We start from the raw sequence: 6,213 nt of genomic DNA, 5'->3' as shown, positions 1-6,213 counted from the left end.
TATTTTCTTTTATAAATAACGCTAGAATCAGCATTCTAATTTGGCACAACATGCTAGCTGTCATTAAACAAATTTTAATTTATTTAATGACATTATTTACAAAATTTAAAATTCAAGACTTCTTTTAATTTTAGATAAGTGTAATTATGATCAGGGTTTGGTTATAAATTGAGTTAAATCAATAAGTTGTTACCTTGAAAGTTTTTTATACAAAATGTGAATGTTGAATTTGTTTCTTCAGTATTGGGTAGTAACAATTTCAACTTTTCTAATTCTTCTGAACATGTTTTACAATTTAGCCTCACTTTCAGTAGCTTCCATTTTTCTGAGGAAAATTATATTTCAAGCCAAAAGTATACTGCTTGTAAGTTTTAAGAACAGTTACAGCCATTTTATAAATTTTAGTTTTATAATTATTATTTAATTTACACTTTCTAGGAAACTTAACTGACGTTTTTCTTGTTTTGGTGTGTTTGCTAAAAAATTTTCCTTAACTATTCTTTAAAATAAATAAAGAGATATGATGCTTTTAACATGATAAAAAACTTTTTAGTAATTGAATACGGAATTAATTATGGTACAACTTGTAATTGTTTTAAAATTTTTGGGTTAGGCTAAATACTTGCCAAGTCTCCTGTTTTTTACCGAAGACTCCTGTATTTTACAATTATCTCCTGTTTACCTGTATATTCCCAAATTTCTCTGTATTTGTTGAAGAAATTTAAAAAAATTAGTGAAAAAATATCCACTGATGGCGAAAATACTTCTCTTATGACTGGTCGATAAAAATTCCGCATCCGACTTGCACCGACCACAGGGCTGACGTGAAATATCCTCAGCGCTAGACTGATCACAGGTTTGAGTCCCCTCGTCATCAGACTTACCGTGGGACGTTTTCCTCTCCATGTAACTTAAGTGCCGATTATTTTCATTAAAAAGTCTTCCACAAGAGCAAATTTCTCCCAATACTTGATCCAGGAGTTCCCTTGTCTTCTGGATTGAGTTCAAAATTACAGGGCTACGAAATTAAACATCAGGAGTCGTAAACCCAAAACTGGATCAGTTAGTAAAATCTCCGTTATTTTATTTCTCCAATGTTGGTAGGTATGTATATAGACAGGTGAAGTTTGATAACCTTTATCTGTTATCTTAAATTTTCTGAGAGGAAGAAGTTCAAAAAAAGGAGGAAACTTGCATAGCGTTTCTCAGAAGTGCTTAAAGATGTTAACTTCAAAAACCCTTAAAGGTGCTTACTTTCATTCAGTATTTGATATATTAGGGCTGATTGTGCTCCGGAAAAAATCCTGATTTCCGGATTTTTCGCTAACAGTGATCCGGAAGTTTCCGGGGATCGAAAGTCCAGACGTTTCAAAAAATCATTGATCACTTAAGTTTCCGGAAATCAAATTTTTAAAGGTGGAACTTAAAAACACAGTTTATTTAATTTGTATGTAAGGGAGAGCCACAGAGATAATTTATAAGCTTATATTCATGATTAATATTCATTTTTTATCACTAAATAGTTGTTATAATCATTAACTCAAAAAAAAAGGCATATTTGTAAATTTTAATTACTTCTCCAGGTTATCATAGGTATGTGTAAATGGTATAAGTATGAGTAAAATTTTAAATATATTTTTAGTAAACTAAGAAATATTGAGAAAAAGGAAAAAAAAAAAAAAAACCTTGTTTAAATATTTTTCAATTTAAACTGTTTCTTTTTTTTTTTCTTCAAATTCAGGAAATTTTCCGGAATTTTGACTTGGACTCACAATCACCCCTGGTATATTAAAAAATAAATAAAAAATGCTTAATTTTCTTTTTCCTAAAGGAGATTTTTTTTCTTTGCTATGATGATTGTCACCATGAGTCACGCAAAAAGTGTGGTTTTCACAACGGTGTCATTCAACAACAACCCTTTCCGTCATTATGCATGTTGGATGTTTTACGGGTTAGCAAGCATGTAAGCTAAATCGGATTCTTTGAAAAGATTCCAGCACAAACGCGTGCTGCTCTCTGCATTTTACAAGAAATTTCCGATTTCAGAGTTCATCTCATGCTCTTTGAAATCTAACCGAAATAATTACGAATTTTGGGCAATCACGGGGATTAACCATTACCAAATATTTTTCCTATTAGCAAATTAAAATTTTGTTTTCTCTTCCTGATAATTTCTTCACTGGTGAAACGATATTGTTTACGTCACTCGAAACCCCTTGACGTTCTAGCACTGTTTTATTTTTAGATCAGTACGACATTCTTTGAGCATGATTTGGGGGTTGTTCAGTAATTAAATTTATTCATATGGGTACAGAGCAATCGACAATTGCAGAACTTCATCGCTTTAAAAAATTTATCTCCCTTTCATTCATTTGATATAATAAGGATAAGATTTAATTACTATTTTATAATCGCAGAAATTTGCTAGTCCACTAATTGTATAAAATATTTTGGACTTTTTATTGTAGTCTTATATCATTGGATTATCATTAGTCTTATATCATAGGATTATCATTAGTCTTATATCATTGGATTTTTTTTATAACCGCCGTTGAACGGCGGACCCAAATTTTGGGTTTACGACTACTAATGGTCGTAACTACGTAGCCTTCTAATTTTGAACAAAATCCAGGAGACAATGGAACTCCGAGATCAAGTATTTGAAGAAATTTTGCCTTCGTGGAGGACGTTTTGATAGAACTAACCCGCATTTGCGTTACATGTAGAGGAAGACCACAGGAACCTCCCACGGTTAGCCTGACGGCACAGGGACTCTAACCCATGATCCGTCTACCACTGAGGATATTTCCCGTCAGCACTGTGGTCTGTGCAAGCCGGATGCGGAATTCGTATCGACCTGGGATTCGAACCCCGGTTCACCTCATTAGAAGGCGAAAGCTCTATCCCTTGAGCCATCTCGGCTCTGCATTTGTTATTTAAATGTTCTGTACTATTGAGTTATTTTATGGAGAAATTCTATATTTTTTAGAGGCAAGATTTTATAAAAGTATGAATTGAGGGGCCTTTAACTTATTTAATACTGGGTGTTGAATAGATTTAAAATTATGCTTAAAATGTTTTTATGCTGGCTGAAACTCTAAAGCAGAGTTTGTTGCCGAAAACAAATTTTTATTTGTCATGATTATGTAAACAATTTGCAATTAGTTTAGTTTTATGTATGAAGAAAATGCATAAAATTAACATGAAGAATCATGTTAATTACAGTTAGAACTTTTAATAATAGAAAGAAAATCTTTTTATTTGCTCACAATTTTCTTATAGTGCTTAAAAATGTTCTTGAAGTGGTTAAAATGTACTAATTTCTTGTTGAAAAAATTGGTTATGCACCTTGATTTAGACAAGTGACGTCTAATATTAATTAGGCATAATTAATGTTAGATTATAAAAATTAACAATATGTAATTACATTATATTGTAATAATAATCATAATTAACACCATTCTTATAAACACAAAATTAACATTATGTTAATGCGAAATTTCTAAAATTAATAACCTCGCAAACTACCAAATCAAGTACATTATGTACAGTCGAAGTTCTGATGTACTTCTAACAAAAAATACTTAAATTATCATAATGAGTTCATGTTTTATTTTAATGATTGCACCAGTATTATAAAGGGTGATGTTCACTTTAACTATATAATTGCCTAAACAGCAGAAACTTTAAACCGGTGAAATTAAATAAAAAATGAACTCTGATATTGATTATGCTAATTTTGATTGAAATCAAGATATTCTGTTCTTCTCAGAAATTCTTATCCTAATATATTGCTGAAATTGCTTTTAATTTTTTAAAAACTTTATCAAAAGAAGTTAGTTGCAGATATATTTATTTCTCACTCTTGTTTCTATTTGATTAAGGCTATTTATAGAGCTGTCATTTTTAATTGAAGGATTTATTGTGAAAAATGTTAAGCCTCATATTCGAATTTCGTTTTTTAAATATTCATGAGGTAAAACTTTCTCATTTCTAAATAGTTACATACTATTAAAAATTAACTTTATTTTTATCATTTAGAAATAATCTTTATACACGTGAGCTTTTTGTAAGAACTTTGAAGCAAATATACCTGATTTTAATTTTCAAATCACATTGATTCATGGTGATGGTATAATTGACGTATGCAACTTAATTCTCTAATAGTTCTTAATTAAGCAACGTTTTGTTTCGAAATGTTTTAAAGGACAGGCGGCTATTTGATAGTCTCGTAGGTTTTAGTCACTGATGTTGTTAAAAAAAAAAATGAATGAGATAAACATTGTCACTACTATAATATCTGCAGATTTAATAGGGTAATCTGAAGTGCGGAATTTAGGGTTTTCCGCAATTAACCTAGGTGACCTGTGCGTTAACGGTTTCCGAATTGTTAAAGTTTAAAAGTTAGTGTCTTTCACTCTATCGACAAATTTACTGATGTTTTGATTGTATTTAGTGACTTGATTCTTTAGATATTGATTTCTATATGACATCATTTTTTTTAATGGTAACAATATTTTAAACCGTTTGATTCTTTGTATTATATGTACTATTTAAAGTGGTTCATTATTGATTCTATCAACTTAAGTGTCGCTTGTTTGACTGTAGTAACTTGATCTTTTTGATATTGAAAATGAATAAATAAGCGTTATGTTAATTTGAATGTACAAAAAAAAAAAAAAAAAAAAAAACGTTGCTGTTGCTCCATCAAAGATCTTGTTTTCACTTTAACGAGAGCCTAGCAGGTAAAGTGCAGATTATCTCGGTAGTCTGCAGACTACATAAGAAATTTTAGAAATGGATTGCAGACTACCTAAGTCACGGTGCGCCTTAACCAAAGTTAAATAAAATGCTCTTACACCTAGAAAATTAGAAGAGATTCTGAATTTACAATGTTCCTAGATAATAAAAATCGAAAAATTAAAATAATCTGTGGAGAGATTTTTAAAAAAATCCACTTTGAACATTTTTGCTCATGAAGTACGATATTTCAAAAATGTTAGCATCATTTTATACTTATAAATAAAATAAAATATAATATATTTGTATTAAATATTCATAATAACCGTTTATAATAAATTTTATAATTATTAGAAGTTTTTTAATTGTTAATTATAGTCGATGAACCACTATTTAAAAAACAAGAATAATAAAAACTTAAATCGACTTCAGCGACACAAGCACTGTGACTTTAAAAATGGCAGTTTCCATTCGTGTGTGTACACGAAGTAGAAAAGCAATTGAACCAGGATAAAAATCAAAGCTTAATATCACAGCTCATTCTGTCGACGATTATTTTGATTTTAAGGAATTTCCTTTCGTTTCTATAAAAGGCAATGAAGTCTTGGATGCTCCTGCGCCTGGAGTTAACTGCAAAGATGTTCCTGCTTTTGTTCAGTATGTGAAAAATAAACGAGATGTCGAGATGTACTGGATGTTCACTTAAAAATGGGTATTGACGGAGGAGGTGGATTTTTAAAAATATGTCTTTCTGTACAATCAAATGAGTTGGGCTTCGAGTGCAGCGGTAAGCGTGCTAAGTATGATGAGGGGATAGCTGCAAGAAAATTTAGGGATTCTGGAGTTAAACGACTATTCATTCTAGCAGCCGTTCCGAGTGCACAAGAAACTTATAAGAATGTAGATCAACTCGTTTCAACGTTGAATATAAGTCCTTTCTACGGCACAATTGCAACCGATTTGAAGTTAGCGAATATCTTAGCTGGTATAATGTCGCACAACAGCGCGTACCCATGCACTTATTGCTATGCCAAGAAAGATGAGCTAAGCAGCTGTGGCGAATTGAGATCCCCCGAAAATGTTTCATCGTATTATACAAGTTGACTGACTGAAGGAAAAGGTTCAAAAATCAAAGCGAAAGATTATTTCAATTGCATTCATCCACCGCTAATTGCAACTGTTGGAGGCAAAACATTCCTAGACATTATTCCACCTCCAGAATTGCACCTTATGCTTGGTGTTGTTAACACTGTTTTCACGCATATGTTGAAAGAGTGTAAAAATGAATCTCTGACATGGACAAAAGCTTGTCACGTTCAGCGTGAAATCAGACGAGGATGTTCTGGGTTTAAGGGAAATGCATGCAAAACACTTTTGAATAAAAAAGAACTTCTGCGCCAGTTTAAAAATCTAGAAATACTGAAGTATGTTAAAGTATTTGACGACTTCAAAAAAGTGGTTTCTGCATGCTTC

This window comes from Parasteatoda tepidariorum, chromosome 4 (assembly GCF_982258835.1).
Source record: "Parasteatoda tepidariorum strain Cologne lab strain chromosome 4, Ptep-v5.0, whole genome shotgun sequence".
Taxonomy (NCBI): Eukaryota; Metazoa; Arthropoda; class Arachnida; order Araneae; family Theridiidae; genus Parasteatoda; species Parasteatoda tepidariorum.
The sequence above is the reverse complement of the archived record's forward strand: the minus strand, read 5'-3'. Positions refer to the sequence as shown.